We start from the raw sequence: 10,043 nt of genomic DNA, 5'->3' as shown, positions 1-10,043 counted from the left end.
TTGAGATTATTTTCCGAGGATTTAACATTGGTTGCATGATTGGCAATCATGGTTCTGAGCATATTTTTGAATTGCATAGATTGATCAGCGAGGTTAATTACTAAACTATCATCGGCATTGATAATCGGCCAGCTCGCTTCCCTCTTGCCTGCAAAGAAATCGGAAGCATTGCTGAGCACCTGCTAACGGAGATTCGTTTCGTATGCAATCCCGTCGCCTTTAATTCTTCCTCGCTTTTGGGCGACTATCGAGCTCAGGTTTCTTGTCGTGGATGCTAGTTCCTCAGAAAGGGGTCTCTTCGCTTTTGGGATACCATTTGTGTCGTGAAGAATCTGACGAAACGGGAGTTTTCTAATCAGATTTCCCATTATTCGCAAAACCCCTACCCTTTTACACGAAAAAAGGGTCCTTCTACGGGAACACACATAACGACTCATTTTTCCCAATCGAGTACATTCGCAACCGATTGTTATGTGTGTGTACAATTAGAATTCTTAAACATAATTTTTTGGGGGACTCTTTCAAGCTTTCATCTTTAATGCTACATTTCGGGCTTTGGTTTTTTGGGTAAAAAAAGCTTATTTTTGACGATTTATAGTAAAGAAACCATTCAATTTCATGTTTTCAAGTGAATGTCATATTTAACTTTAACTTTTCAAGAATATTTGGTTACATTTAGGGGAAGATTTGATCAAAACTACGTTCATGGCATTCAATCTAGAAAGGCAAGTTTGCAAAAATGTACTTTTTGCAGTGCCCATCATAGTTACGTGCCAGGTCATCAGAAATTGACAATTCATTTTTCTTTTGTTAGATCATATGTTTATTCAATTATCCCCGTTGTGTTTTTGTATAATTACTCATTTCTTATTTTTGGCATATTTTTGGAAGTTGGAAAAGTGATGCTTTTTTTCGATGTTGCCACAATATACATGTTTTACATAATAAAAAAAAATTAAAAAAAAGGATCAACAATTTTACAAAATCTTGACGAAGAAACCTGACAAATAGTATAAAGATTAAGGCGCCTATTCCCGTCAGGCGTTACTTGACGCCTAGGCATTTTCGTCGATTTTTTTCAGGTTCGTCGATTATTTTCCCGAACAAAACGTCTGCTGTCACCAGCAAAAAAGCGATCGCCTGGGTGATTTCCTTAGGCGATAATGAACTCGAAAATGAACAAAAATGAGTTTGACGCCTGACCCAGCGGGCAGCCTCCCCTCTCGGGTGGGGAAATCGGTGAACACTATGCAACATTATAGTTCCATCCTATTTTGGCTCGAGGCGAATTTTCTTTCCTTTCTCGCTCTTCGCGCCTCTCTTAGTGCTGCCCTCTTTTCGCTCAGGACTAATTTTTTTTCCCGTCTCGTTTTTCACCGATCCTGCGAGGATCATCCGTGTAAACACGAGCGGTGCTGAACACGAATGCATCTGTATGCGATCGAGTTTGAGGCGCGATGAAAAGTTCCCCGGGATGATGAAAATGAATAGCATGTTTTTGATTGAAAAATACATAAAACAGCGCTCAAAGCATTTTCAAAAAGCGTTTTAAATGAAAGATAATATGTAACATACCATTTCATCCGATTTACAGCACTTTTTTGTGCAATGTTTAGCATTTTTGGCTGTGATCAGCTATCAAGGAACTTTTCAGGTAACCTCAGCCTAAGCACTTGCGAGAAAGGGACGGCAAGAGTTCTCTTTCTCAGATCTAAGGATCATGAGGTTCGTGGAATTGTCTCTCCGAGAAACGAAACTGTACTTTTTTTAACCACAAATTTTTTCATTAATAATACCTAAAACATTGTCCAAAACATTTTTAAAAACCTTATTAAATTCAAAACAACATACAACATTGCATTTCGTTGCATTTCCAACACTTTTTTATGCAATGTTGAACAATTTTAAGTGTGATGTGATTCCAACGAACTTTCGAGACATCCCGATCCGAAGGAGGTGAAAGAAAAGGAGGAAGAGAAATCTGTCAAACAGTTCTGTTCGGTGTTCAAGGTGATCGGAGCGTGCTGATCGTGCTCGCGCGTAAGTATCAAAAAAATATGCTTATTTTTCCCACATTTTGTGGGTTTTCTTCTCGTTTCAGACTATTAAACACCCACAGCAACGACAACTCTATGATCCTGTATGATCCGGTAAGTATTTCAAGCGATATTTGTATGATCATTCTGATCGTCTGATGCGTATGCGCTTCTCTTCCAGAAATTTCCTGTACGTGCATCTTCGGGGCAGCGGAATAGTTTTGCGGTAAGTAAAAAGTGCTTGTGAGCAGTGATAACAGTGATTTATGTGTTATAAAAGTGAATAATATCCTTTTTGTGTGTTTCCAGATACCTCCGCATCGCGAGCTGAGAGCCACGATCGAGCCACGAAGAGCGATCGAATGTCCTGCTCGGCCACCAACGAAGGAAGGATTGAGCGAGTTGGGTAAGTTTAGTGTTATGATTTGTGAATGTATATTATTAAAAGTGTCAATAAAAATCATTAAAGTGAAATTTAATTTGCTAATTTTAATGCAGGCATCCGAAATGGTTTTGAGGGGTGCAGGGGACGGGGGGAGGGGTAGGAGGAACCTATGAAGGGGGTGGGGGAGGGATGATCCTAGGGGGTACGATCACACGCACACCATTACGACGCGTATGGCACCAATACAGGCACAGATACGCTCGAGGTTCATTTTCAACTGGATCCCGTACTGAAGATTTTTCGCCATCCAGTTACGACCCTTTGGCGATCCAGTTAAATTTTGTATGGGATCCAGGCGTAGCGTGACAACTTCTTGCAACATGGTTCATTTTCTGCCGACTGGGTAACGCCTGACGGGAATAGGCACCTAAATGTTCAAAATTCCAAATTGATCGGTCCAGTAGTTTTATGCTCCGATGGGCACTTTGAAAACGTAGGTTTTGGGAAACGCGATTCAAAGTTGTGAGATTATCCTTGCATGAAGGACGGATTTTCAAAATTCAATATCTTTGTCAGTTTGGCTTTGATGAAAAATGAAAAATGTACCAAGTAAATGCGAAGAAATAAAATAAAATACCGAAGCACCCCTTAAACGTTAGTCTCATCGCACTTACCTACCCCAGTAGCTACGATCGTCTCCGATCGTTATCGTAGGTAACTCGCACTGATCTATCGTGGGACGTCGGTAGTGGTAGTACCAATACTTTTTTAACAAATGTAGATAAAATAAAAGCATTCTATTGACATCAAATACCATGCATACGTTTGTTCCACTAATTATCAACCTGTGTCTATTGGCGGTAAGTAGTTTTGTCAGGTATTATTAAATTGCGATTACTGTTTCAAATTTCAAATGTGTGACATGGTTCAAACTCTCCAAAAAGAGGTAGTGACAAGTTGATATTTGCAGCTGACGGTCGAAATTATTTTCGATTGGATGTGGAGCGTATTGCCAACTTATATTGCCTCGCGAGAATAATGTTAATGAAAATGTGAGTAACCAACTGCAATTCGTACATGAAAAATAGATAGTAATAGCACATTCTTTCTGCACAGTTTGAATTAATAATTGTGTTCACTGCTGGTGCAATATTACAGATTTATTTTATTTATCCAACAACTCGATTGTGCTATACGTGATATAAAACTTGTTCCGAAATGAAACATTATTTATTATGGCGATGCTTTCGTTTGGTTTATAATGTTTCATAATTTAGATATCTATTTAAATGTGTGTCTTTATTCTTAGGTACTGCTTAATCGTTCTGGTTTTCCCAATCAGTGTTGGGTTTCAATTTTATTGCAGAAATATCTGCGAGTTGAAAAACTTCAACCCTACAAGAGACGGAACGTTCATGTTAAAATATGTTCCTCACAATCAGACGCTTTCCATAACCAATCTTCAGTCTCCAGAAATTGGTCATGCGCTTTTGGATTATTATTTCCGGCCAGAACTCGTTATCATGGAATCACCTGATGTTAAGCGAATGTACGTTTCACGGGATAGTAAGTGTATCAAGCTTACAATTAGTATGACAGAAATGACCACAATCGAGAGTGAGTTGAATGAAAACCTTCGACATCTAAGTATTAGGTACAGTCCAGTGAAATCGATCGCGCCTTCCATACGCAATCTTATACACCTTGAAGTATTTGGTATATTCGAAGGATTACTGCGAGAGCTAGATTTAGGTGTGTTTTGCGGCATAGACAGTCTAACGGTATTGAGCTTACGTAAGAGTAAAATCCATACTATCGTCAGCAGAGTAATGATTACTCCATGTCGACTAGCTTTTTCACATGTATTATTAAATAATAATTTGATACGCGTTGTGAATCTTGAGTTATTAAATCGTTGCGATAACCTTACCAAGCTTCTGCTTCATACCAATGAAATTGAATTGGTTACTGGCAGATTTGTGAGCAATGTCATTAGAGAAATCGACTTGGGCAGGAATCGTATAAAACAAATGAATTTATGTCAATGGGAAACACCGTTGCTAATAGAGTTGAATCTGAATATAAACTTTCTGTCAGCTATGCCGGCTTGTATTGACCAAATCAAGAGCTTAGAAACGATGAAAATGTCGGCTAATAATCTTACTTACCTTGACAGTAGCTGGCTGAAACCACTGGAAAATTTAAAAGTTTTACATTTAAATGATAATAAGATTGTTAAGGTAACTTTCCATAGCTATCCCAAACAGCTCAAATATTTTGAGTTAATTGGAAATGGATTGACATCTGTTGATTTGTTGTATGTTGCAGATTCAAAAGTATGTGTTCGACTGGAATTAAATGTATGTAGTCCATTCAATTTTTCTGGAGAATCCTAAATCAGGATTACAGAGAAGATAATATATAGAAGATAATAGGTAATATATGATAATCACACCATAAATTTTGTTAAATATTCTAGTACTTCTAGAAGGCTCAGACTTGAATAAAATGGTGCTTAAATCTCTTCTTGCTGATTGTAGAATCATTCACTTTCATTCGTGACATTAAGGCAAGGTCGTTGAGGCAAAATTATGCGTGCTGAATGTATGATCTATGATTAATTTATTGATAATATCGCATGTAAAATAGAGCAAATGCTTTTGAGATGGCTCTCGAAAACTATCAAAAATGGTGTGAATAAAAAAATTTGTCTTATATCAATAATCATTTGAAATCCAAAATCACTTTAATCGCCTGAACAATGTGCTGCGTTGCTCACAGGATATGTTTTCATAAATCGAAGATAATACGATGTCTGCAAGGAAATTGTACGAATCCAGAGAGTTCCTACTAGTTGCAAATGTTGATAGGGCACAAATCTTTTGTACTAATCACTTTCGCTTGTCCATCACGATCTAGCATCTTCGTCGTTAGATTTGGATAATTTGGTATTTAAAAATAGCGGAGGGGGGAGGGGGTAGGGCAGAATAGAACTGAAGGGGGAGTGTAGAAGGGGTTTGGTAATGTATTAAAAAACGGCAGTGTATTGAATGAAAACTTGAATTAAGCAGAAAATTCAGGGTTTGAAGGGTTACATGCGGTGTTTATATCATTTTCTCCAATTGAACGACAAACCTTTTTGCTCTATCAATACACTTTGTCTTGTAATCGAAATCAAATGTCATATTTCTAATGTAGATAAAATAAAAGCATTCTATTGACATCACACACCATACCCACGTTTGTTCCACTAATTATCATCCTGTGTCTATTGGCGGTAAGTAGTTTTGTCAGGTATCATTAAATTGCGATTACTGTTTCAAATTTCAAATGTGTAACAAGGTTTAATCCTGCCAAAAAAAGGCAGTGATACGTCGATGTTTGCAACTGACGCTCGAAATTATTTTCGATTGGACGTGAAGCTTGTTCGCAATATATATATTGCCTCGCGAGAATAATGTTAATGAAAATGTGAGTTACCAACTAGAATATGTAGGTGGATACTAGGTTGGAACAGGACATTTCTTGTGCATAGTTAAAATGTATAATTGTGTACACATCTCGTGTAATATTATATCATAGATATATTTTATTCATCCAACAAATATATTGATCTATACGTGATACGAGAGTTAATCTGAAATGAAGGATTGTTTTTATTCTAGACGCGTTAGGTTCTGGTTAGATATCTAATGAAATGTGTGATTTTATTCGTAGGTACTGCTTGATCGTGCTGCTTGTCCCGATCACCATTGCTTTCAATTTTGTTTGCTACACTATCTGCGAGTTGAGGAATTACAACCCTGCTAGAGACGGGACTTTCATGTTTAAATATGTTTCATCCAATAAAACTCTCATCATAACCAATCTTCAGTCTCCAGAAGTGGGTCATGCGGTATTGGACTATTATCCCTGGACTGAGTTGGCCATCAGGGAATCGCCGCTTGTTAAGCGATTGCACGTTTCTCGGAACAGTGGGTTGATCAAACTTACAATTAGTATGACAGGAATGTCCGCAATCGTAAGTGAATTTAATGAAAATCTTCGAGATATTTTTATTGCGTGCAGCCCCTTGAAATCGATCACGCCTTCCATACGCAATATTATACACCTTGAAAGTCTAGAAATAGAAGAAGGATCACTCCGAGAGCTGAATTTGGGTATATTTTGTGGATTAAAGAGTCTAAAGGTTTTGATCTTACGTAAGAATAAAATCAATTCTATCGTAAGTAGGGCAAAGAAGGCATCATGTGAGTTAACTATGTTTCAAGTAAATGTAGCAAATAATTTTTTACGGGTATTGAACCTAGAATTGTTCAACCGTTGCGATAACCTTAATAGTCTTGTGTTTTACGGAAATCAAATAGAATTGGTAACCGGTAGCTTTGTGAACAAGGCCATTGAAAGAATCAATTTGGACTTTAATCGCATACAACAAATGAATTTGTGTCAATGGAAAACACCGTTGCTAATAGAGTTGACTCTGAATGCAAACTTCCTGTCAGCTATGCCGACATGTATCCACCAAATCAAGAGCTTAGAAACTATCAGAATGGCATACAATAATCTCACTCACCTTGACAGCACGTGGTTGGAGCCGTTGGAAAACTTAAAATACTTTGGTTTGAGTAGCAATAACTTAGTTAGCGTAACTCTCGTTAATTTTCCCCAAAAACTCGAGTATTTGGATTTAAATGGAAATGGATTGAAAGCCGTTGATTTGTTGTATGTTGCAGATTCAAAAGTATATGTTCTACTAGAATTCGATATCTGTAGTCCTTTGAATGTATCCGTTAGATGTTAAACATGCATGCATTATACACTTTAATTCACATTATATAAGAAGGGGAAAAAATTTAAGAGCCGAGATAGAATATTTTAAAAATAAACGCATTATCATGATATAACGATGATGTAACGTTGCAATACAAAACAAAAGACCATTCCATTGTCAAATAACACAGTATACAAAGTATGCGTTAGACTAGAACTTAATGTATATAGTCCTTGGAATGGATGTGTATGTGTTATATCATTTTCTCCTAATGTGCGATAGAGATTTTTGCTCTATCTTTGAAAATGTCATATTTCTAATGCAAAGAAAATAAAAGCATTCTATTAACATCAGCAGTATGCACGCCATGCATGGGTTTATTCCACTAATAATCGTTCTGTGTCTATAGGCGGTAAGTAGTTTGGTGAATTTTCACAAATGATAAATTCGAATGATAGGTGATCGGATATAATTAAAGTGCGATTACTGTTTCGAATATCAAATGTATGAGATAGTTAAAATTCTCCGAAATGAAGTAGTGACAATTTGATATTTGCAGCTGACGTCGAAATTATTTTCGACTGGATGTGGAGGGTGTTACCAACTGTTATATTGCTTCAAGAGAGTAATGTTACTGAAAATGTGAGTACCGAACCAGAATTCGATTGTGAAAAATAGGTAGGAACAGGACATTCCTTCTGCATAGTTTAAATTAATAATTGCAGATTTATTTTATGTATACAACATCTAAATTGCCTTATAAGTGATTTGAAACTTGATCTTAAAAAATAATTTTTATTTTCGTGATGCTTTCGTTTAGTTATGGTTATGGTTTGGGGTATGAGCTTAGATATCTAATGGAAAGTGTGTGCTTATTCCCAGGTACTGTTTGATCGTGTTGTTTTTCCCGATCAGCATGGATTTTGGTTTTAATTGCACACTTATCTGCGAGTTCACGAATTACAACTCTGCAAAAGACAGGACTTTCATGTTTAAATCCGTTAGATATAGTAACCACATCGTATCCAATTTTCAGTTTCAAGAACTAGGTCATGTGATATTGGATTACTATCCCTGGACTCACTTGACCACCACCCTATCTTGTTAGGCGAATGTAAGTTTCTTGGAATAGTTAACCAAACCAAACTTTTAATTATCACGGCGGGAGTGTCCCTAAAGGATTGTGTGTTGAATGAAAATCTTCGAGAACTGAGCATTTGGTATACTCCTGTGGAAGCGATCTCGCCTTCCATACGCAATCTCATACACCTTGAAGTATTTATTATATTAGAAGGTTCACTGCGAGAACTAGATTTGGGTGTGTTTTGCGGCATAGAGAGTCTAAGTCTAAGAGACTTTATTTTTCGCAAATTTATTTTTAGATTAAACGCACAAATGGTATTTTTCTATTCTTCTACTTAATCTCCTGATTCCGAAACACATTTTCCCAGCAGATAGGCAGCCTTTTAATATATTTCTCATAGAAAGATGTTGGTCGTGTTTGCAGCCAATTGCGCAAATAAGCTTTTATCCTCAGCATCGTCGTTGAATCTTTTGTCTCCCATAAATTCCTTGCGAGAGCTAAATACATGAAAATCACAGGTTGACAAGTCAGAACTGTAAGGGGAGTCTTCCAATTTTTTCTACCTCAGTTGCAATTCTCTAGTAATGGCTGCAAGTGTGCGTGGGCGAGTATGTTATGGGGAAGACCCACTTCCCTTATCAATAGGTTCATATTTAGCAGCGTTGTGCAAGTCGGATCTCACTTCAAACATTACAAGAATCAGCAGCATTAATTGTCCTGTGATACGACGTCTGTCAATCTCAGTAAGCCGTCTAAAAGATTTAGGAGAGTGCATAACATCTCTTAGGATGACTCTCATTTTCAACACGATTACGACCCAAAAAGATTTTTTTAGGTTATGCAACCACTCTGACTCGCGACAGTTCCCGGAAGTATGCTGTCGATCTCTTCAAGATTTCAATCAATTTTACGTCTTCTACGGCGAGAAACTTGATTATAATATGTTGCGCAAATGACGAAGGCACCTCATGCTCCTAAATTGTTACTAGTGTTGGACACTAGGAGAGTTGGAGCTAGTGTTGGACACTAGGAGAGTCAAGGAGGCGATCCAGGGCGCTTTTCCTATTCCTGACAAATCAACCCAACTACTAAAAAAGTGAGAAGGTTCTGTCTTCATTTTTGTGACCGTAGGACGAAAAGTCTCGTTTATATTTGATTCACCCTCGTATGTCAATAGGAATGACGGTCGGAAAATTGAATCTTGATGCAAACTTCCTGTCAGCTATGCCGTCTTGTACCGACCAAACCAAGAGCTTATAAACTATAGATATTTCGACCAACTCACTCTTGACAGTAGATGGTTGAATCCTATGGAAAATTTAAAATACGTTGGTTTAAAAGGTAATAAAATAGTTAACTTAACCAACCCCATCACTCCCAAACAACACAAATATTTGGATTTGACTGGAAATAGATAGAAATCTGTTGTTTTGTCATATACTCCAGCTTCAAAAATATGTATTACTAGCTGCCCCGACAGACTTCGTACTGTCTTTGATCGTTCGTAGGTTTATCGTAAACAGGAACTTGAAAATTTCAGTAGATATAATTTTATCTATTCCATCATTTGGTCGTGTTCGATTTATCAATGAACCAAATCAATAGTTAGTTCTGTTAGTGATGTTGAAAATAGAGATGCGACGTGATTGTAAATGTGACCTGGAAAGTTAACTTGATGTTTGAATTTTAAGGATTTACTTTACGCGCCAAATGATGTCATTTGGAACCAATTATATTTTCCCAAGTTTTTTTTTATAAAATCCT

This window comes from Anopheles darlingi, chromosome 2, assembly GCF_943734745.1.
Source record: "Anopheles darlingi chromosome 2, idAnoDarlMG_H_01, whole genome shotgun sequence".
Classification (NCBI taxonomy): Eukaryota; Metazoa; Arthropoda; class Insecta; order Diptera; family Culicidae; genus Anopheles; species Anopheles darlingi.
Note: the sequence above shows the minus strand (reverse complement) of the source record.